Below are 25,470 nucleotides of genomic sequence, written 5' to 3' on the forward strand. Positions count from 1 at the left end.
GTGCCATTTTGCTCTGCATTCATTACTTGCTAAGAATGAACAATATTCTCATCAATGCAAGCTTTTATTTTCTTCATATTTTTCTCATGTTGCGTCTAATAATCCGCATCTATTATTTATTTTAAAACTATTTTTCTTTTCTTTCTAAGAATGAACATATAGATTCATACAGTGCTATTTTGCTCTGCACATCTATTACTTGCTAAGAATGAAAAGCTTTTGTTTTCTTCATATTTTTCTCATATTGCGTCTAATAATCTGCATCTATTATTTGTTTTCAAACTATTTTTCTTTTCTTTCTAAGAATGAACATATAGATTCAGGGCCGGCCCAACACATTTTGAGGCCTGAGGTAAAACTTAAAACTATAATTTTTTAATATAATAAAAATATTTTTTATTTAGATTAATATATTTTAATTTTAGGATCTTTAGGATGTAAAATATTTAAATTATATATTTTCTTTTCAATTGATAATACAATAAACACATCTAATAAGCACACTTCTTCTCATTTAAAAAAAATCATAATTGAAACAATATTAGCAAAGATTTTAAAAAAAACTTATATTTTAAGTATTTTTTTTTGTTAGAGAACTTAAAACTGTAAGACGGACTACGATTAAAGGGTCTAAATTTTTTGGCGGTTAACTTGTTGATTAAAGAGGACCTAAAAAATATTGATTATAGTTAAATAATAAAAATATGGCTTATTAATTTTCTGCAATTAAACAATCGTAAATTTACACCGGATCTCAAAAAATTTAAAACGACTTTAATTAATCAAATGTTAAATACACATCCTAAATAATTGTTATTCTTATAAATTCTTAATAGATGTTATTATTTTTTTTTGAACAAATAAAGATTTTATTTATAATTCAAAAAACAGTGTAGGTACAAATGGGGATCTCAATGATCCACCCAAGCAAAAAACAAAACTATATCAGTAGCCTAGCTATAAGGGCTCTATACTTCCTATACCTCCAACCTCTGTGTATTATCACATCCTTTATATTATGCACTATCATATCACTATTATGCACATTATCAAAACATTTATCATTACGAAACTTCCAGCAGTGGTAAATTGTCTCAGCTGCCGCCATTTTAAGTAGCCCAGCCTTAACACCTTTTCCTTTGCAGCTATTCGTAAGCCATCTAATTTCCTCCTCCCACCGAAGAGGGACATGAGGAATATCAATCCAACCCAAAACTGCCTGCCAAATATTGTTCATAGTAGTACAGCTGTAGAAGAGATGATCTATTGATTCCATACCTCTGCAGAAACAGCACTGTGTATCCGTGATAAACCCAAGTTTGGCAAGTCTATATTTAGTAGCAAGGCGTCTGTGACATGCTAACCAAAGGCAGAGCAGTGCTCGAGGCCTTGCTATGCTACAGTCAAAAAGAGGCAGCCATGGAGAGTCATTCTGATCCTGCAGCAGTTCTTTATAAAAGACTCCCATCTTGAACTTGCCACTCTCCAAGGCTAGCTGCCAGGCTCGGGGGACGTCATCAACCGTGGTTCTAGCCCTTAGAATACTTTTAACAATCCAGGAATGCTGCAGACTGTTTTCCATAGTCCAGATATCTTTATCCTTTATGAAATAAGAGTGAATCCACTTGACCCATAAACAATCCGTTTTCTTGATCAGATCCCATAGGAGTTTAACCATAGCGATCTTGTTCCAACTCTCCATATCAATAACATTCCACCCACCTTTCCTCTTGGGTTTACACACCTCCTTCCAGGCAATAGGGCTTTTCCTACTTATAGAGCTTCCACCTGTCCAGACAAAAGACCTACAGGCAGAGTTAATTCTTTTAAGGACAGCTTTGGGGATAGGAAAGCATTGGATCCAATAGTTTGTGATAGCAAAACTCACAGCTTTAACCAGCTGAAATCTACCTGCTATGCTCAACAATCTAGCACTCCAATGATGGATTCTGTTCAGGATTTTATCTATAAGGGGAAGATAGTGCCTTATAGAGAGCTTTTTACTTGAGAGAGGCACACCAAGGTACCGGAAAGGCAGCTGGCCCCTGTTGAAACCAGTGATTTCCAAAATCTCTCTGCAAGTATCCTCCTCCACAGCCCCCATACAGACATGACATTTAGCAGGATTAACAATCAGACCAGTGGAGCTAGAGAACACCTGTAAAACCTGCATAAGGGAAGTCACAGAATTTCTATCTCCTCGAGCAAAGAGAAGGATATCGTCCGCAAATGTCAAGTGGGTAAGCTTGAGCTTCTTGCATTTGGAATGATGGTGAAAATCTGGCCCTTGCTGCATTTTAACCAAGAGTCTATTCAAATATTCCATTATGATGACAAAGAGGAAGGGTGATATAGGGTCACCCTGCCTGATTCCTCTTTCAGCCTTCATCATTCTGGAAATATCACCATTTATGTTAAACCTGTATGTCACAGTAGTAACACCTACCATGATCCAGTTTACAAATTGATTAGGGAAACCAATCTCCTCCAAGATTTTCCTAAGGGCAGTCCAGCTTAGCATGTCATATGCTTTTTGTAAATCAAGCTGAATCATACACCTAGGGGTGCCATGTTTCCTGTTGTAACCCTTGATGAGTTCAGAAGCTAAAAGAATGTGTTTATGTATATTTTGACCAGGGATGAAAGCAGCTTGGCTGTGGCTAACAATAGTTCCTATCACTCTGGCAATTCTAGCAGTGAGCACTTTTGAGTAGATCTTATAGACAATAGTGCAGCAGGCTATTGGTCTATAATCTTTCAGCTTCTTGGCTTCAGGATTCTTAGGGATGAGAGTTACAACAGTGTTGTTGAAACCCTTGAACATTGTATTATTGTTGAACCAGTACCTAACAGCATTAATTAAGTCATCTTTGATAACAGTCCAACAACTTTTATAGAATTTGGCACTGTAGCCATCAATACCTGGGCTCTTGTTATCCCCCATCTCAAACAGGGCATCATGAATCTCCTTTTCACTGACTTGTCTAATCAGCTCTCTTCTTTGGTCATATGTCAAGCTACTACCATCCCTCATGGTCTGAATGTCAATCTGGTTAAGGGACCTATCATCTTTCCCCATGAGATCCCCATAAAAATTGAGAACAGCCTCTTCAATATCCTGCTTGTCAGACACTTCTGTACCATTGTCAAGACACACCTTCATAAGCCTCTGAGTTTGAGCTCTAGCTTTAAAAGTTGCATGGAAAAACTGATTGTTGCCATCCCCCAACTTGATCCACTCTATCTTGGTTTTTTGTTGAAGAACCTTCTCTTCCAACTCGTGCCATTTGATAAGATCATCAGCTTTCTCCTTAGCCCTATGTATAAGGTCTGCATTCATGTGGTCATTAGAAAGCTCCTGTTGTAAGTGTTTCAGATCTTCTCTAGTCATAGTGATCTTTCTCTGAATATCAGTCAATGGTTTACTTAAATTCCTGAGGACAGGCTTCAATCTCTTCAGCTTTTCCCATAAAATGAAAGGAGGGCTTCCATGTATGGGGTCAGACCAACTTCTAGCCACTGCTGCTTGGAAACCATCCATCTCAGTGATACAATTAATGAATCTGAAGTTACTCTTTCGGGGCCTAATGCTTTGCTGATTGGTGAGATGGAGAATCACATGATCAGAAACATTAGGTGGTAGATGAGTAAGCTGCAAGTCCAGGCTCTGAAACCAAGCTGTATTTCCAAGAATTCTGTCGATTCTTGAGTAGATAGGATCCCTTTCATGCTTGTTATGCCAAGTATAGTAGTCTCCCTGGTTAATCATCTCTGCCAAGTCACATTTGTCCATCATACTCTGTAGATCCCTGAACTCAGATTCAGTCACCATTCTACCTCCAATGCGATCCCTACTCCTCAGAACGTTGTTGAAATCACCCACAATACACCAGGGATCCCCATTATGTCCAGCCAGGTGCTCAATATCATGCCATAAAATTTTCCTCCTCTCAAGAGTGTTCAGAGCATAAACTACTGTCATCATAAACTTCAGGTTCCCCTGAAGATCCATGACCCTGCAATGTATGAATTGATCAGAACACTTTTCCAGAGTTATCTCACTGTTGCCAGAGTTCCAACTAATCCAAATCCTCCCATTAGGGTGTTTAGAGTAGTTATCAAGGTACTTGTCATGGTGCAAAAGTTTATGTCTAATAGCATCAGCCTTATTCATCTTGACACGAGTCTCCAATAACACACAAATGCTAGGGTTAAGTTTGGAGAGATGGGAGCTAATCTCTCTCAACTTACCACTTTTATTTAGCCCCCTAACATTCCATGAGACTAGCATGGACTAGGGGTTATGTGCAAAGGAGGTTCAGTCAAATTCCCCTAACATTTAATAGATGTTATTATTAAATGGATATAAAATAATTTAAAAAATTTGTATTTAAAAAACTCTATTAACTAATACAATACCATATAAATATAAAAAATGAGGCCCTAGGCGGTAGCCTTGGAGGCTACCCCTAGGGCCGGCCCTGTATAGATTCATACAACGCCATTTTGCTATGCACATCCATTACTTGCTAAGAGTGAACAATATTATCATATATGCAAGCTTTTGTTTTCTTCATATTTTTCTCATGTCACATCTAATAATTTGCATCTATTATTTATTTTCAAACTATTTTTCTTTTCTTTCTAAGAATGAACATATAGATTCATACAACGCCATTTTGCTCGCCACATCCATTACTTGTTAAGAATGAACAATATTGTCATCCATGCAAGCTTTTGTTTCTTCATATTTTTCTCATGTCACATCTAATAATCTGCATCTATTATTTGATTTCAAACTATTTTTCTTTTCTTTCTAAGAATGAACATATAGATTCATTCAACGCCATTTTGCTCGCCACATCCATTACTTGTTAAGAATAAACAATATTCTCATCCATGCAAGCTTTTGTTTTCTTCATATTTTTCTCATGTCACGTTGTAGCGGCAAAAAATTACTCGAGCGTAATCACGCGCTCGAAGTACAACAGAGTCGCCACCGAACTTTATTTATTTCAAGAAGGAAAGGGAAAATATCGATAAAATCCACAAAGAGAAAAAAAAGGATAAGATAGTCATCGCAACCAAATTAGGGTTCGGGAGTCGGTTAAGCAAGGGGAAGGTATTAGCACCCCTCACCTCCATCGTACTCGATGGGACCCATTTAGTTAGTTTCGTGTTTGAGTGTTAGCGTGATGTTTGTGTTCTTTAGCTTATTAATCGAGAAAAGATAAAAGAAATATTTTTTAGGGTTTTCTATTATTGTGGAGAAAAAGAAAAGATTTTTTATTATTATGCTCGCCAAGACGTTTGTATCTTGTGCCTACGTATTCCCTAGTGCAATGGTAAAGTCAGAGCAATCGTAGTTCGGGCTACGAAATTATATTTTTTATTAGTGTGCTCGCCACATTGTGTTTTGTGCCTACATATCTTCAATGGAAGAATCAGAGCGATTGTAGTTCGAAAGAACTACTTAGTTTGATTAATTGATTTTAGGATGGATGTTTGCAGACGTTTAGTAAAGTGTTTGAGCATAGGTGTTCACCTAGCGCGTCCTTTATCCAAGGTATTCAACAGGAGCGAGCCCCATTGTCACTTGTTGTCCTTGTTAATTAAAGTGTTTTAATTCAAAAGATCAAGGTATTCAAGAGGTGTGCACTTCTTGTCACTCGATCTTTCGGTTTGATTAATGTGTTTTGATTCAAAGGATCAAGGTATTCAAGAGGTGTTCACTTCTTGTCACTTGATCACTTTGATTTGATTAATGTATTTTAATTCAAAAGATCAAGGTATTCAAGAGGTGTTCACTTCTTGTCACTTGATCGTTTTGATTTGATTAAGAAAGGTTAAAAAAAGGTGTTAATCCAAAAGAATCGAGGTATTCAAGTGGTGTACACTTCTTGTCACTCGATCTTTCGGTATGGTTAAAAAGATTTTGTAAAGAAGCAACTCGACATTGGATCGAGAAATTATTTGAGGCGACTTGGCGTTGGACCAAGGTTTATCGGTTTTTTTTTAAAAAGATTAACCTAATATTTTTGGTATTTTTATAATGAATTAAAATAAAGCCAATAAAAATAAAGAAGCCACTAGAACAAAAATAAAGGAAACAATTAGTGTTAATATGGGCTAACAAAAATAAAACGGGAGTACGAATAGAAATTGAGTGCTGGCCCAATGCAGCATGCAAGCCCAAAGAAGAAACAATCTGCCAGGGGAGTGTAAATATGAAATTCGGTTGGGTTTCAAGAGCTCTAGCCCAAACAAATCAAACAATTTCCATAAGGGGGCGGAATCGCTGGTAGGGTGTATAGTATAGCAAAAGGACCAAATTGTTAGGCTTTAAACCAAAGGCCCAGAAACAATTAAACACAAAACTAGCCCTAAAGGCTCAGTTTCCTATTTGTAACAACAACAAACAGCAGCTCTCCTAACTTCTCTATTCTCTCTCGGTACTCTCTTTCTCAGTCGGTCTCTCTTTGCGATTTCACTCTACTTCCATGAAAATAAACCTGTAGATCTCTCTCAATTGCTCCGTGTTCAAATCTACTATCTCATCTCTCAGATTCAAATCTCAATCTCACATCTCTCACTCTGTTTCTCGTTCTCTCGTCTCTCGACTTCTCATGTTTCAAGATCCATGGAATGAAAACTCACTCTCTCTCGACCTTCTTTCTCACTATGCTCTCGATTTTGGATCAATCGTGTATGAACATAGTACAACAGCAACCAAACACATTCAACCTTTATCCATAAATCAATCCCTAAAGCCCAGTGATTTTCACTATAAATTTTTGGTTACAGATTACATGGAAATAAAGGTAATGAAGGAACAAAAGATTAAAGACAAAAAGAGAGAAATGAAATTGACAACAATAACTACCTCCTTTGATGATTTCAGTGACGAATTCGCCCAGGTATGACTCGAATATTTTTGCTTCGTGCTTTTTCGTCCTTCTTCTTCTTCCTTCCGCTTCTGTTTTGTATGGCTCTGTATTGCGTTTTGTGAGTTGTAGAAATTGAATATCGGCGCTGATGGAGAATTGGTCGGCTGTGTGTGTTGAATGAAGGTAGTGAGTTAAGGACCGGGTGATGGTTGTCGTGAAATTTGATGTGTGGGTTTCTGAGTTGGTGAGTTGTGTCTCTGTGAGTTTGCGGTTTGAGGAGGGTGGATCGAGTTATGGAATGGAGTAAAAATTCTGGGCAGAGTTTTGTGAAGGTTTTTGAATGTTCAGAATGAGTGTGTAGCGTGTTTAGGTGCTGAGTTTGTGATTTGAGTGATTTTCTGCAGACAATGGTTGGACTTATTTTCCTTTTTTTTTTTAATGGACCTCATGGACTTTGTAGCAATGCTATAAAAAGAATTTAATGCATATAATACAATATGAATCTTATGATTTCCATTTTAATTTTAATCTAAATTGATAATAACAAAATAATAATTTAATTGTTAAATCAATCTAAATAAAATTTCAAAAGGAAAAATGCAAGATTTAATTTATTAATAGGTGAATAAAAATGCAAATGATAGAATTGAACTCAAGATGCAAAATTTAATGAAAATATGCAAAACTTAAAATGATTTACTAATTGGAATGATGAGAAACTAATTGCAAATTTCATGCTGATTTGAAATGTAACGTGCGGAGTCGAAACTTATTTTGGATGTAGACGAATCGATCGATGCCAATGCAAATGAATCAGATGAAAAAGATTAGGACAAAATTAAGGGTATGACATGAAAAAGATTAGGACAAAATTAAGGGTATGACACACGTCTAATAATCTGCATCTATTATTTGTTTTCAAACTATTTTTCTTTTCTTTCTAAGAATGAACATATAGATTCATACAACGCCATTTTGCTCGCCACATCCATTACTTGTTAAGAATGAACAATATTCTTATCCATGCAAGCTTTTGTTTTCTTCATATTTTTCTCATGCCACGTCTAATAATCTGCATCTATTATTTGTTTTTAAACTATTTTTCTTTTCTTTCTAAGAATGAACATATAGATTCATACAACTCCATTTTGCTCGCCACATCCATTACTTGTTAAGAATGAACAATATTCTCATCCATGCAAGCTTTTGTTTTTTTTTCATATTTTTCTCATGTTACGTCTAATAAGTTGCATCTATTATTAATTTTCAAACTATTTTCCTCTTATTGCGTCTAATGCTCTACATTCATTGTCTAATGCTCCGCATCTATTAGTTGCTCAAAATATGTTTATTCCCTTCAATACAGTCCTATTTAAACCATCTCAAACAACTTCATTTTCTCATCAAACATTTCAACTTAACACCAAATTTTAAGACATCTCGAGAAATGGCTTCTTCAAGCACTTCAAGAAGAAACATCAACAGTAATGCCTTGAGTGGATATTTTGTGAAGTGTATGTGTGATGTGATAATTTCCTTGTGTGCATGTAGCGAATAACAAATTTTTCTACTTTTTTTTTTCCCTTTTAGCTTCAACCACTGAGATTGAGGGCCTGTTTGTTTCAGCTTTAAAAAAAATGATTTTTTTTCTTTGTATTTTTGAAAATAGATTTTCCAAAACCGTTTTTTAAAATATTACAAGTTTTTTATGTTAATTTTTTCTTAAATAAAACACTAATTTTGACATCATATAATATAAATATACATTATTGAAGACAAAAACTTATTCAAAATCGCAATTATTTCAAAAATTTTATTTCAAAAATGATTTTTGTGAAAATCTATTAGAAATAACTTCAAAATTAAGTGATTTTTTTGAAATTTTTATATCCAAATTTTTTTCCAAAAATATATGAAATACCTAAAATCACATTTTAAGAATAACTATTTAAACAAAATTTATTTGAATCTTTTATAAAAAGTTTCTTAGTAAATTTTTTTTTCACAAAATTATATAACACTATAAAAATCATTTTAAGAAAAATTCAAAACAAACGGGCCCTGAAAAACACCGAACAATGGCTTCTACAAGCACAACAGCTTTTGGATCCTCAGACTCAACATCCACAATAAGAAACACCATGTCTAATGCCTGTTCATCTATCTCATCATTTAGATTTTCCTCCCTTTTTAGCTTTAGTTTAAGTGTTTTTATTTTTGATGGAGTTGATGCATTTATTTAGAGTTATTACCTATAACTTTTGATGCACTTATTTTTTGTTTTATTTGTAATCTGAACTCACATGGGATCTCTTTGATATTTTGTAGACTACAAATTTATGCAGCAAGAACTTCCTGCGCAGAGGCCTATTCTTACGCCTCGAGTGGTATATATTTTTTATTTCATATAAATCGTTATTTATGTTTTTGTATACTTTATATTTAACATTGTCTCCTTGCAGATTATTTTAGGATTTTTTCTTATTAGTGCTGTCTTCATTTCATTTGGAGTTTCTTCACTAATGGCTTCCAGACAGGTAAGCTTATGTGCTATAACCGAATGAATTTATACTTACAATTACCGATACATTAAATGCTAACTATTACTCTGATTTTTTTCTATCTTATGATTTTTAGGACGGTCAAAGTGCTTACCAAGCATAGGCTCTATTACTTCATGAACTTCACAACTATACGAGTTTGAAGGATACCATCCAATATATATATATATATATATATATATATATATATATATATATATATATATATATATATATATATATATATATATATAATGTTTTGGTTTTCATTTTCAATGTGAGTTAAAGGTACTATGTTCTGTTTGGAAATGGTCAATTAAGGTTGTGTTACTATCTCTTTATCTTATATTTATCCTCTCTAAAGTAATTATTATCATTATGTTATGCTTTTCAATGTGTGTGTGTGTGTACGCATGTTCTATTTGGAGGTGGTTGATTAAGGTTGTGTTACTATCTCTTTATCTTGTATTTATTCTCTCTAAAGTAATTATTATCATTATGTTATGCTTTTCAATGTGTGCGTGTGTGTGCGTGCGCACAATTACTTTCATAATATTTTTGTCTGTTTTTGTTTATTTGATAGGAATGACCTTTGATAAGTAAACTAGACTCCGAAATATATGGTCCACCAGCAAGTAAGTGTACCTATTCTCTAAAACAAATGTGTGATGTAAGGGAATTTTCCATTTGTTACTGCATTAATAGTGAAGTCTACAAAGTCTTGGAGAGCCAACATATGAAGAAACAGTGCCCGGAGTCAAGATATGTCTGTGGGTGTTTGTGTTTATTAGTACTCGATAAATGGTTAACAAATTTGTTTAAATCTTAGTTTATAATTTGTCCAATGTTTCTACATACTTAGAAATAACATTTTAAATATTAATTGCTTTTAAAAATATTGATGAGTTGTCAACTGTCTTAAATAATATTGATATGAATTTTATTAATTAAAATTTATTGATAATTGAGTAAAAAATGTGCAGGATTTGCAATAATTTTTTCTTCTGAATACGACTTTTACCTACGGTCATATGCTATAGCAAAAAAAGTAACTTTATTTGAGAGAAATATTGACAGACAACAAGAACCATAGATAAAGGTATTAGTCTGTGGGTAAAACATTAACCGACACGCAAAAATCCCATGCTAGTCGTGGAGTATAGTGCACGGTTAGCATGGCCGTCGGTGATTTACACATTAGTAAAATTAAAATAATAATTGTTAGTATTAAATGTATTAGAAAGTTTAAGCATAAATTCATTTAGTTTTAGCACACAAACTTACCTTTCTTAAAGCCATTAATGTAGAAATTCCAATAGAAATAAACATAACTCTAATAAGCAAAAATACTGAAATAGTCTCTAAGGAGACACCTAAGTTAAATATAAATCAGTGGCACACTGTGATTCTATCAAATTCTAACTGCCAATACATAAATGCACAATAAAAAACATCTACTGAAGGCATTATAGTTGATGTTAGTTATTGTTGTGTTTGAAGAATCCATTTGGTGTTAAGTTGAAGTGTTTGATGGGAAAAATAAGTTGTTTTAGGTGGTTTAAATAGGAATAAACACATTTTGAGAATGTTGATTCTTAGCAAATAATAGACGCAACAAGAGAAAAATATGAAGAAAACAAAAAGCTTGCAATGATGAGAATATACACATTCTTAGCAAGTATGCAATACCTAAAATCAAATTTTAAGAATAACTATTCAAACAAAAATTTTATTTGAAACTTCTATAAAAAATTTCTTTGTAAAATGTTTTTTCACAAAATTATATAACACTATAAAAATTATTTTTAAAGAAATCCAAAACAAACGGGCCCTAAAAAACGCCGAACAATGGCTTCTACAAGCACACCAATTCCTGGATCCTCGGGCTCAACACCTACAAGAAGAAACACCATGTGTAATGCCTGTTCATCTATCCCATCATTTAGTTTTTCCTCCCTTTTTAGCTTTAGTTTTAGTGTTTTTATTTTTGATGGAGTTGATGCATTTATTTAGAGTTATTACCTGTAACTTTTGATGCACTTATTTTTTGTTTTATTTGTAATCTGAACTCACATGGGATATCTTTGATATTTTGTAGACTACAAATTTATGCAGCAAGAACTTCCTGCATAGAGGCCTATTCTTACGCCTCGAGTGGTACATCTTTTTTATTTCATACAAATCGTTATTTATGTTTTTGTATAGTTTATATTTAACATAACTGTCTCCTTGCAGATTATTTTAGGATATTTTCTTATTAGTGATGTCTTCATTTCATTTGGAGTTACTTCACTAATGGCTTCCAGACAGGTAAGCTTCTGTGCTATAACTGAAATTGTGTATCGGTAATTGTAAGCATAAATTCATTCAGTTATAGCACAAAAGCTTACCTGTCTGGAAGCCATTAGTGAAGTAACTCCAAATGAAATGAAGACATCACTAATAAGAAAATATCCTAACATAATCTGCAAGGAGACAGTTATGTTAAATATAAACTATACAAAAACATAAATACCGATACATGCCATTAAATTGGTTAAGGTATGAATATATTACTACAAATTAATATTCATTTTACTCCTTTCCCTATATATATATGGGTATGCATGTGAGTGTGCGCGCATGCGCGCAATACTTTTCGTAATTTTTTTGTCTGTTTCTGTTTATTTGATAGGAATGGCCTCTGTTTTGGTTTACACATCGGGTTGTTGAAATTGTGTATGACTATAAGTCAGATTGCTTGAGTACTATTACAGACAAGGTAGCCTACATTCAGAATCCTGCAACAGATAAAACGTGCAATATAACACTGAATGTAAGTCTACTGTCTCATATAATTATGACTCATAATTAACAATCAATAAGACTCATATTTTCGCATTTTGATTATCTTTTCTTAAATCACGTTTTTATGAAAAGGTGCCCAAGAACATGGAAGCGCCTACTTTTGTTTACTATCAGTTGGACAAGTTTTACCAGAATCACGCCTAGTATGCCACAGTCTGTTATTTTGTATAGAAATTGACTAATAAATTACAACATGGCAACTATTATGTTAATACATTTGTAATAATTGATAGAATATGAAAGGCAAGCAAATATTTGTTATTTAAAAATATAAATTATTTACAATTGAATTATTATATTTTTAAACAAATAATTACAAGAAATCCAAAATATTGTAAATAAACCAAGAATGTTTATAAAATCCAAGTTTAAAAATAATTTTGAATCCTAAAATTGGGCCTCATATTCTTATGAATAATAAGCCCAATTAAATACACACTTTTACTTAATGTATACTCCTATCTCTTGAATTGGACATTTTAGAGAATGGTTACTCTTTTGAAATGGGCTTGCCAATCAAGATGTCAAGCCCACTAGTTTGATATACACCCCTTGTAGAATTTGTAGTACGTCCCTGTTAATAAAATATAATAGCAATAGGGCAAATTTTGAGGTATGACAGATATCATCAACGTGACGATTCAAAATCAGCACAACACATACAGTTTTAATGGGAAGAAAAAGCTCTCAACTACGACCTGAATGGGTAGGAAGAACGACTTCATTGGAATATCTTATCTCACGACCTGGATGGGTGGGAAGAACGAATTCATTGGAATATTTTATCTCACATTTGACTTTATTGGAATATAGGTGGGTATGTATGTGTGTGTGCGCGCATGCGCGCAATAACTTTCGTAAGTTTTTTGTCTGTTTCTGTTTATTTGATAGGAATGGCCTTTGTTTCTGTTTACACATCAGATTGTTGAAATTGTGTATGGCTATGAGTCAGATTGCTTGAGTAATATTACAGACAAGGTAGCGTACATTCAGAATCCAACAACTGATAAAACGTGCAATATAACACTGAATGTAAGTCTACTGGGTAGTTTAGCTCTGTCTCATATAATTATGACTCACAATTAATAATCAATAAGACTCATATTGATTTTGTTTTCTTAAATCACGTTTTTATGAAAAGGTGCCCAAGAACAAGGAAGCGCCTACTTTTGTTTACTATCAGTTGGACAAGTTTTACCAGAATCACGCCTAGTATGCCACAACCTGTTATTTTGAATAGTATTTATGGATTTATTATATGGCCATATAATAGACTTAACTACCTTTACATAGTATTGTGGAATTAAATGAGCATTAAAAGGACGTCAGAAATGGTATCATTGTGATGAATAATCTGAATAATAACACCATTTCCAGTGTGAACTTGATTAATACATGACTACACGGCAACTATTATGTTAATACATTTGTAATAATTGATAGAATATGGATGATTTTTTATAATCAGTTATTTTTTGTAATTTAGGTATGTTAAAAGCCGAAGTAATAAGCAATTGAGGAATGTTAAGGATCAGAACTTAGGTAAATATTGTAAGCCTGAAGATGAGCTCAACAATACTGCTGCAATTGTACCATGTGGTCTCGTAGCTTAGAGTTTATTCAATGATACATACATCTTCTCTATCAATGAAAAGAATTGGATGGTGAACAAGAGTGGAATATCTTGGAAGAGTGATAGAGAGCACAATTTTGGAAAATATGTCTTCCCCCAAAACTTTCAGAACAAGTCTATAATAGGTGGTGCTCATCTTATTACATCCATACTTGTAAGAACCTCTGATATCTTGTTTGAGTATTCTGAAGAGATAGCTTGTGTGAACAAGATATGTTGCTCACTTCTGATATATTTTATTGAGCAATTGAGTGAGCAGGAGGATCTTATGGTCTGGATGAGAACCGATGCCTTGCCGACTTTCAGGAAGTTATATGGAAGAATAGAGGTGGATCTGAAAGCGGGTGATATTGATAAAGTCATTGTCAGATCGAGACAACGGCCAAAAAGATTTGTCGGCTATTGTCACTCATGGGATTCGAACCCGCGACTTCTTATTTGCAAATCTTGCTTCCTTACCAATTGTACTATGTTATTTAATTGAAACAAAAACCCAATTGAAAGCATATGAAAGGCAAGCAAATATTTGTTATTTAAAAATATAAATAATTTACAATTAAATTATTATATTTTTAAACAAATAATTACAAGAAATCCAAAATATTGTAAATAAACCAAGAATGTTTATAAAATCCAAGTTTAAAAATAATTTTGAATCCTAAAATTGGGCCTAATATTCTTATGAATAATAAGCCCAATTAAATACACACTTTTACTTAATGTATACTCCTATCTTTTGAATTGGACATTTTAGAGAATGGTTAATCTTTTGAAATGGGCTTGCCAATCAAGATGTCAAGCCCACTAGTTTGATATACACCCATTGTAGAATTTGTAGTACATCCATGTTAATAAAATATAATAGCAATAGGGAAAATTTTGGGGTATGACAGATATCATCAACGTGAAGATTCAAAATCAGCACAACACGTACAGTTTTAATGGGAAGAAGAAGCTCTCAACTACGACTTGAATGGGTAGGAAGAACGACTTCATTGGAATATCTTATCTCACGTCCTGGATGGGTGGGAAGAACGAATTCATTGGAATATCTTATCTCACATTTAACTTCATTGGTATATATGTGGGTATGTATGTGTGTGTGCGCGCATGCGCGTAATAACTTTCGTAATTTTATTTTCTGTTTCTGTTTATTTGATAGGAATGGCCTCTGTTTCTATTTACAAATCAGGTTGTTGAAATTGTGTATGGCTATAAGTCAGATTGCTTGAGTAATATTACAGACAAGGTAGCCTACATTTAGAATCCATTAACGGATAAAACGTGCGATATAACACTGAATGTAAGTCTACTGTGTAGTTTAGTTCTGTCTCATATAATTATGACTCACAATTAATAATCAATAAGACTCATATTGATTTTGTTTTCTTAAATCACGTTTTTATGAAAAGGTGCCCAAGAACAAGGAAGCGCCTTCTTTTGTTTACTATCAATTGGACAAGTTTTACCAGAATCGCGCCTGGAATGCCACAACCTGTTATTTTGAATAGTATTTATGTATTTATTATATGGCCATATAATAGACTTAACTACCTTTACATAGTATTGTGGAATTAAATGAGCATTAAAAGGACGTCAGAAATGGTATCATTGTGATGAATAATCTGAATAATAACACCATTTCCAGCGTGAAATTGATTAATACATGACTACATGGCAACTATTATGTTAATACATTTGTAATAATTGATAGAATATGGATGATTTTTTATAATCAGTTATTTTCTGTAAAATAGATATGTTAAAAGCCGAAGTAATAAGCAATTGAGGAATGTTAAGGATCAGAAGTTAGTTAAATATTGTAAGCCTGAAGATGAGCTCAACAATATTGCTGCAATTGTACCATGTGGTCTCGTAGCTTAGAGTTTATTCAATGATACATACAGCTTCTCTATCAATGGAAAGAATTGGATGGTGAACAAGAGTGGTATATCTTGGAAGAGTGATAGAGAGCACAATTTTGGAAAAGATTTCTTCCTCCCAAACTTTCAGAACCTCTGATATCTTGTTTGAGTATTCTGAATAGATAGCTTGTGTGAACAAGATATGTTTCTCACTTCTGATATATTTTATTGAGCAGATCTTATGGTCTGGATGATAACCGCTGCCTTGCCGACTTTCAGGAAGTTATATGGAAGAATAGAGGTGGATCTGAAAGCAAAAGGTTTGTCGACTGTTATCACTCATGGGATTCGAACCCGCGACTTCTTATTTGCAAGTCTTGCTTCCTTACCAATTGTGCTATGTTATTTAATTGAAACAAAAACCCAATTGAAAGCATATGAAAGGCAAGCAAATATTTGTTATTTAAAAATATAAATAATTAATAATTGAATTATTATATTTTTAGACAAATAATTACAAGAAATCCAAAATATTGTAAATAAACCAAGAAAGTTTATAAAATCCAAGTTTAAAATAATTTTGAATCCTAAAATTGGGCCTCATATTCTTATGAATAATAAGCCAAATTAAATACACACTTTTACTTAATGTATACTCCTATCTTTTGAATTGGACATTTTAGAGAATGGTTACTCTTTTGAAATGGGCTTGCCAATCAGGATGTCAAGCCCACTAGTTTGATATACACCCCTAGTAGAATTTGTAGTACGACCCTGTTAATAAAATATAATAGCAATAAGGAAAATTTTGGGGTATGACAGATATCATCAACGTGACGATTCAAAATCAGTACAACACGTACAGTTTTAATGGGAAGAAGAAGCTCTCAACTACGACCTGAATGGGTAGGAAGAACGACTTCATTGGAATATCTTATCTCACGACCTAGATGGGTGGGAAGAACGAATTCATTGGAATATCTTATCTCACATTTTACTTCATTGGAATATATGTGGGTATGTATGTGTGTGTGCGCGCATGCATGCAATAACTTTCGTAAGTTTTTTGTCTGTTTCTGTTTATTTGATAGGAATGGCCTTTGTTTCTGTTTACACATTAGGTTGTTGAAATTGTGTATGGCTTTGAGTCAGATTGCTTGAGTAATATTACAGACAAGGTAGCCTACACTCAGAATCCTGCAACAGATAAAACTGGCAATATAACACTGAATGTAAGTCTACTGTGTAGTTTAGCTCTGTCTCATATAATTATGACTCACAATTAATAATCAATAAGACTCATATTGATTATGTTTTCCTAAATCACATTTTTATGAATAGGTGCCCAAGAACAAGGAGGCGCCTAATTTTGTTTACTATCAGTTGGACAAGTTTTACCAGAATCACGCCTGGTATGCCACAACCTGTTATTTTGAATAATATTTATGGATTTATTATATGTCCATATAATAGACTTAACTACCTTTACATAGTATTGTGGAATTAAATGAGCATTAAAAGGACGTCAGAAATGGTATCATTGTGATGAATAATCTGAATAATAACACCATTTCCAATGTGAAATTGATTAATACATGACTACATGGCAACTATTAAGTTAATACATTTGTAATAATTGATAGAATATGGATGATTTTTTATAATCAGTTATTTTCTGTAATTTAGGTATGTTAAAAGCCGAAGTAATAAGCAATTGAGGAATGTTAAAGATCAGAAGTTAGTTAAATATTGTAAGCATGAAGATGAGCTCAATAATACTGCTGCAATTGTACCATGTGGTCTCGTATCTTAGAGTTTATTCAATGATTCATACAACTTCTCTATAAATGGAAAGAATTGGATGGTGAACAAGAGTGGTATATCTTGGAAGAGTGATAGAGAGCACAATTTTGGAAAAGATGTCTTCCCCCAAAACTTTCAGAACAACTCTATAATAGGTGGTGCTCATCTTAGTACATCCTTACTAGTAAGAACCTCTGATATCTTGTTTGAGTATTCTGAATAGATAGCTTGTGTGAACAAGATATGCTACTCACTTCTGATATATTTTATTGAGCAGTTGAGTGAGCAGGAGGATCTTATGGTCTGGACGAGAACCGCCTCTTGGCCGACTTTCAGGAAGTTATGTGGAAGAATAGAGGTGGATCTGAAAGCGGGTGATATTGTAGCAACCTGCTTAAAATTTAAGTTCAAACGAGAGTCGCCAACCACTTTATTTGGGCAAGTGAAAAACCCTTAAAAATAAGAGATTTTGGGTAAGTAGGTTAATTAGGCAAAGGGAAGGTGTTAGGCACCCTTTGCCTCCCTTGTACCCAAGGGGACCCATTTAGCCTTTAGGTTTTATAAAAAGGTTTTGACAATTGTTGACTAATAAATTAAAAATAATACGCCTTTGTCCAAAAAGGCAAAACCTTAAAGGTTGTGATAAAGTCATTGTCAGATCGAGACAACGGCCAAAATGGTTTGTCGGCCGTTGTCACTCATGGGATTCGAACCCGCGACTTCTTATTTGCAAGTCTTGCTTCCTTACCAATTATGCTATGTTATTTAATTGAAACAAAAACCCAATTGAAAGCATATGAAAGACAAGCAAATATTTGTTATTTAAAAATATAAATAATTTTCAATTGAATTATTATATTTTTAAACAAATAATTACAAGAAATTCAAAATATTATAAATAAACCAAGAAAGTTTATAAAATCCAAGTTTAAAAATAATTTTGAATCCTAAAATTGGGCCGCATATTTTTATGAATAATAAGCCCAATTAAATACACACTTTTACTTAATGTATATTCCTATCTTTTGAATTGGACATTTTAGAGAATGGTTACTCTTTTGAAATGGGCTTGCCAATCAAGATGTCAAGCCCACTAGTTTGATATACACCCCTTGTAGAATTTGTAGTACGTCCCTGTTAATAAAATATAATAGCAATAGGGCAAATTTTGGGGTATGACAGATATCATCAACATGACGATTCAAAATCAGCACAACACGTATAGTTTTAATGGGAAGATGAAGCTCTCAACTACGACCTGAATGGGTAGGAAGAACGACTTCATTGGAATATCTTATCTCACGACCTGGATGGGTGGGAAGAACAAATTCATTGGAATATCTTATCTCACATTTGACTTCATTGGAATATATGTGGGTATGTATGTGTGTGTGCGCGCATGCGCGCAATAACTTTCGTAAGTTTTTTGTCTGTTTCTGTTTATTTGATAGGAATGGCCTCTGTTTCTGTTTACACATCAGGTTGTTGAAATTGTGTATGGCTATGAGTCAGATTGCTTGAGTAATATTACAGACAAGGTAGCCTACATTCCGCATCCTGCAACAGATAAAACGTGCAATATAACACTGAATGTAAGTCTACTCTGTAGTTTAGCTCTGTCTCATATAATTATGACTCACAATTAATAATCAATAAGACTCGTATTGATTTTGTTTTCTTAAATCACGTTTTTATGAAAAGGTGCCCAAGAGCAAGGAAGCGCCTACTTTTGTTTACTATCAGTTGGACAAGTTTTACCGGAATCACGCCTGGTATGCCATAACCTGTTATTTTGAATAGTATTTATGGATTTATTATATGGCCATATAATAGACTTAAGTACCTTTACATATATCGTGGAATTAAATGAGCATTAAAAGGACGTCAGAAATGGTATCATTGTGATGAATAATCTGAATAATAACAGCATTTCCAGCGTGAAATTGATTAATACATGACTACATGGCAACTATTATGTTAATACACTTGTCAGCTTCTCTATCAATGGAAAGAACGCCCAAAAGGGTTTGTCGGCCGTTGTCACTCATGGGATTCGAACCCGCGACTTATTATTTGCAAGTCTTGCTTCCTTACCAATTGTGCTGTGTTATTTAATTGAAACAAAAACCCAATTGAAAGCATATGAAAGGCAAGCAAATATTTGTTATTTAAAAATATAAATAATTTACAATTGAATTATTATATTTTTAAACAAATAATTACAAGAAATTCAAAATATTGTAAATAAACCAAGAAAGTTTATAAAATCCAAGTTTAAACATAATTTTGAATCCTAAAATTGTGCCTCATATTCTTATGAATAGCAAACCCAATTAAATACACTCTTTTACTTAATGTATACTTCTATCTTTTGAAATGGACATTTTAGAGAATGGTTACTCTTTTGAAATGGGCTTGCCAATCAAGATGTCAAGCCCATTAGTTTGATATACACCCCTTGTAGAATTTGTAGTACGTCCCTGTTAATAAAATATAATAGAAGTAGGGCAAATTTTGGGGTATGACAGATATCATCAACGTGACGATTCAAAATCAGCACAACACGTACAGTTTTAATGGGAAGAAGAAGCTCTCAACTATGACCTGAATGGGTAGGAAGAACGACTTCATTGGAATATCTTATCTCACGACCTGGATGGGTGGGAAGAACGAATTCATTGGAACATCTTATCTCACATTTGACTTCATTGGAATATATGTGGGTATGTATGTGTGTGCTCGCGCATGCGCGCAATAACTTTCGTAAGTTTTTTGTCTGTTTCTGTTTATTTGATAGGGATGGCCTATGTTTTTGTTTACACATCAGAATCCTGCAACAGATAAAACGTGCAATATAACACAGAATGTAAGTCTACTGTGTAGTTTAGATCTGTCTCATATAATTATGACTCACAATTAATAATCAATAAGACTCATATTGATATGTTTTCTTAAATCACGTTTTTATGAAAAGGTGCCCAAGAACAAGGAAGCGCCTACTTTTGTTTACTATCAGTTGGACAAGTTTTACCAGAATCACACCTGGTATGCCACAACCTGTTATTTTGAATAGTACTTATGTATTTATTATATGGCCATATAATAGACTTAACTACCTTTACATAGTATTGTGGAATTAAATGAGCATTAAAAGGACGTCAGAAATGGTATCATTGTGATGAATAATCTGAATAATAACACCATTTCCAGTGTGAAATTGATTAATACATGACTACATGGCAACTATTATGTTAATAAATTTGTAATAATTGATAGAATATGGATATTTTTTATAATCAGTTATTTTCTGTAATTTAGGTATGTTAAAAGCCGAAGTAATAAGCAATTGAGGAATGTTAAGGATCAGAAGTTAGTTAAATATTATAAGCCTGAAGAAGACTCAACAATACTGCTGCAATTGTACCATGTGGTCTCGTATCTTAGAGTTTATTCAATGATACATACAGCTTCTCTATGAATGGAAAGAATTGGATGGTGAACAAGAGTGGTATATCTTGGAAGAGTGATAGAGAGCACAATTTTGGAAAAGATGTCTTCCCCCAAAACTTTCAGAACAAATTTATAATAGGTGGTGCTTGTAACAACCCGAATTTTATTATTTGGCTAGTTAAATTAAATAAGGATTTATTTACTTAACTGGACAAAGTTTGATAATTAATTGGATCATCGGTGTTATTGAGAAACGTGTTCGGATTATTAAGTGAAGTTGGAATTTATTTGGTTAATCGAAGAATTAATAAAGTGGAATATGTAGAGAAATAATATTAGAAATAATACTTATTAGATTTTATTTATTTGAGATAAAGTCGGATTTAATTGGATTAATTGGAAAATAATATTAAGGGTAATAATATTATTTGTTGGAGCATAATTATTTATTTGACTACTCTATTTTATCATTTGGGCCTAATTAGTTAGGAAGTGGAATTATATGGGTTAAGCCCAATATGAATAATATAGCAAAGGGTAGGATGAGGGAGAAAAGTATCATTTTCATTTTGCTGAGTTTTTTTCAAAAGAAGGTAAAGAGGAGCCAAAAGGGGAAGAACAACAAGGGGCAAAAGCTAGGGTTTTGGAGGAGAAATCAAGAGGTAAGGGGGAGAATCCCTAATCATTGTGGGCTAGTATAATGGGGTAATTGGTAGAATAACATATTTATAATTGTTCATAGTGGAACCTTATGAAATATGTGCTTAAGTCCTGTTTAGAGTATTAGAACCTGTAGAGAAATTAGAAATTGAAACCAAAGAGTAATGCTGGAAACGAATACTGTGTATTCATAATTTTTAAAAAAAAAGAAGAATGAAAGTGAATGGAAATGTGTTATTCATGGGTGACGGCGGAACGCTGCGATTGTTATTAATTCTGAACCAACGAAAAGTGTCGGTTCCTATTAGCTTATCTTCTTTTCAAACAATTAAAAATGGCAGCCATGTGTGGTACTACTTGGTGAACATAATATATATATTTTCGGTACATGCCCTGTTCCTTCCATTGTTTTTCTTTAATTTATGTTACTTGGCTGATGATGTTGTACCACTAAAGGCCAAAAACGTGAACCACACACTCACTTATGGATAGAATACATTTATGTTGCTAGCTATTGGCCTAGGGAAACGTGAATCCCTTTGCATATGTTGATAGAACTCGCACTGTAGTTTTTTTGACTATAAAGAAAAGTATCCTATTTCATTTCACTATTTCCTTGTTAGTTATTCATTGGACCGATGATGCTAGCTTCCTGAACAGCAACACGTGAAATCCCTATATTGTTTTATTAATTGAGGTGGCAACTAAATAATAGATACCATATGTGAAATTTAAATATGAAGCAAAACATGTTGTTCATGCTGCCATAGCTATTGACGGTAGTATTGATTGTAAAGGAGAAAGGGGTGCCGTACGGTAACCTCCCTTTGTAGGCCATAGGTCCCATTTCAATATGTGTATATATTATGTTGTGGCTATAATACGTATCATGTTCCATGTATTCATTGGCTACTACTTGTTCAACTTTTGTTAATGAAAATAGGAGATAATATTTTACTTGATTGCTAGATATATATATATATATATATAATTGATAGATTGTATAGATTAATTAGTAAATAATTATAGTTTGGTGAATTAATTGCTATATTAAAACAGTAGACTCCTAATAGAAATGACACATGAATATGTTCTATTATTATCCTAAGGTAGAATCGTTTATGAATAATTAAGTAGTATAAATCCTAACGGCTTATTGGTTTAATATGATGATGAGTAAATTCTATATAATTGATAAGTTGTGAGTTAGCATGTGATAGTGTTAATTGTAATGGTGGATTGGAATTGTGTGTTGACTATTATATGTGAATAATGCTTATGTGATGAGAATGTTGTGTACAATATTGTGGATAATTCATAGAGTGGATTATTGTGATATGCTAAATATTACGATGGTAGAGATGATCTTAATTGCATATGTTTGTTAACATTGTACATACATTCATGTCATGGTGTGCCTTGAAACAAAGGTGGTTGCTTTGAAACAAAAGCAAGGCTTAGATTCTAGAGTGAATCGGAAGCGGTAAACTATATGTTTACGTTGGTGGGCTTTGGTCTTGTCCGGATCGGAAGCGTGGCTTGGATTCTAGATATTAAATCGGAAAGCGGTGAAACATTGGGTTCAAATTTCGGTACCACATGCATAGCATCACATATCTTGCATTGAGTCACATTAGAGTTATGTGATAGTTGATTATGTGCATTGAGAGTGTTGTGACATGTGTATCAGATTGATAATGGAAATAAGTGATGTTTGAGTATATGTTTGGTTAAATACGTGATTATGTGATCATTGTAGTTGTATACATAATTGAGAATATAATATTGGTATTGGATTGATATTTCCCTTGTACTTATTGGTTACTTGTTAACATGTGAAATATATATATTGCCTACTATTATTTATATAACTATGCTTGATGCGATCAACTTCTGGAATTATTAATCTAACCATCGTATTCTGTTATACTTTCTTCATAATGGTTCGTATTCTCACCCTTCTGTTTTAATGTTGCCCTCGTTTGGCGACATGCAGGTTCTGGAGTTTAGTAGCTCGTGCGGGAGTTAGCCGGAGGTTCTTCCTTGGTTATTGGAGACTAGGTAGTGAGTTGATGCTCTGGTCATGTAACACTGGGTAGACTAGGTGTATTGAACTCATGTTATATTTGCTCATGTATTGTGCTATGACTTGTGAACTTATTTGTTGGTTACTTGTCATTTTGAGAGGCTTATAAGCCAAACCTTTTGATTATGTCTTATGTTGAATTGAGACCATTAGTTGATGTATGATTATCGTATGGGACATGAATCATTATGAGTCACATGAGTATCATATTTTCTGTTGTGAATGCATATCCAAGTTAAAATGTGATTCTATATTGAGTGTTATTAAAAAGACCAGGTGTATTGTGTTGTGTAGATAAATGATGTTAGTTTTTTTTAGGTTTTTAGTTCTTCTAAAAACATCGGTGTGACGCCCTTTTGAATGACATGCATGCTATTCTCTAATTATATGTTAAATATTTTGGGGTAGTAAAGGGGTGTTACAGTGCTCATCTTAGTACATCCTTACTAGTAAGAACCTCTGATATCTTGTTTGAGTATTCTGAATAGATAGCTTGTGTGAACAAGATATGCTGCTCACTTCTGATATATTTTATTGAGCAGTTGAGTGAGCAAGAGGATCTTATGGTCTGGATGAGAACCGCTGCCATTCCGACTTTTAGGAAGTTATATGGAAGAATAGAGGTGGATCTGAAAGCGGGTGAAATTGTAGCAACCTGCTTAAAATTTAAGTTCAAACGAGAGTCGCCAACCACTTTATTTGGGCAAGTGAGAAACCGTTAAAAATAAGAGATTTTGGGTAAGTAGGTTAATTAGGCAAAGGGAAGGTGTTAGGCACCCTTTGCCTCCCTTGTACCCAAGGGGACCCATTTAGCCTTTAGGTTTTATAAAAAGGTTTTGACAATTGATGACTAATAAATTAAAAATAATACGCCTTTGGCCAAAAGGGAAAAACCTTAAAGGTTGTGATAATGTCATTGTCAGATCGAGACAACGGCCAAAAGGGTTGTTGGCTGTTGTCACTCATGGGATTCGAACCCGCAACTTCTTATTTGCAAGTCTTGCTTCCTTACCAATTCTGCTATGTTATTTAATTGAAACAAAAACCTAATTGAAAGCATATGAAAGGCAAGCAAATATTTGTTATTTAAAAATATAAATAATTTACAATTGAATTATTATATTTTTAAACAAATAATTACAACAAATCCAAAATATTATAAATAAACCAAGAAAGTTTATAAAATCCAAGTTTAAAAATAATTTTGAATCCTAAAATTGGGCCTCATATTCTTATGAATAATAAGCCCAATTAAATACACACTTTTACTTAATGTATACTACTATCTTTTGAATTGGACATTTTAGAGACTGGTTACTCTTTTGAAATGGGCTTGCCAATCAATATGTCAAGCCCACTAGTTTGATATACACCCCATGTAGAATTTGTATTACGTCCCTGTTAATAAAATATAATAGCAATAGGGCAAATTTTGGGGTATGACAGATATCATCAACGTGACGATTCAAAATCATTACAACACGTACAGTTTTAATGGGAAGAAGAAGCTCTCAACTACGACCTGAATGGGTAGGAAGAACGACTTCATTGGAATATCTTATCTCACGACCTGGATGGGTGGGAAGAACGATTTCATTGGAATATCTTATCTCACATTTGACTTCTTTGAAATATATGTGGGTATGTATGTGTGTGTGCGCGCAATAACTTTCATAAGTTTTTTGTTTGTTTCTGTTTA

The 25,470-nt window shown here is 33.3% G+C and overlaps 2 pseudogenes; both read left to right on the top strand.

Annotated features, from left to right (window-relative positions):
- Nucleotides 1-8,965: 8,965 nt before the first annotated feature.
- LOC131641405 (uncharacterized) lies at nt 8,966-25,297 on the top strand (annotated as a pseudogene).
- LOC131641406 (uncharacterized) overlaps nt 25,298-25,470 on the top strand; it is an 89,365-nt pseudogene continuing 89,192 nt past the window's right edge.

This window comes from Vicia villosa, unplaced genomic scaffold (genome assembly GCF_029867415.1).
Source record: "Vicia villosa cultivar HV-30 ecotype Madison, WI unplaced genomic scaffold, Vvil1.0 ctg.003723F_1_1, whole genome shotgun sequence".
In the NCBI taxonomy this organism is placed as follows: Eukaryota; Viridiplantae; Streptophyta; class Magnoliopsida; order Fabales; family Fabaceae; genus Vicia; species Vicia villosa.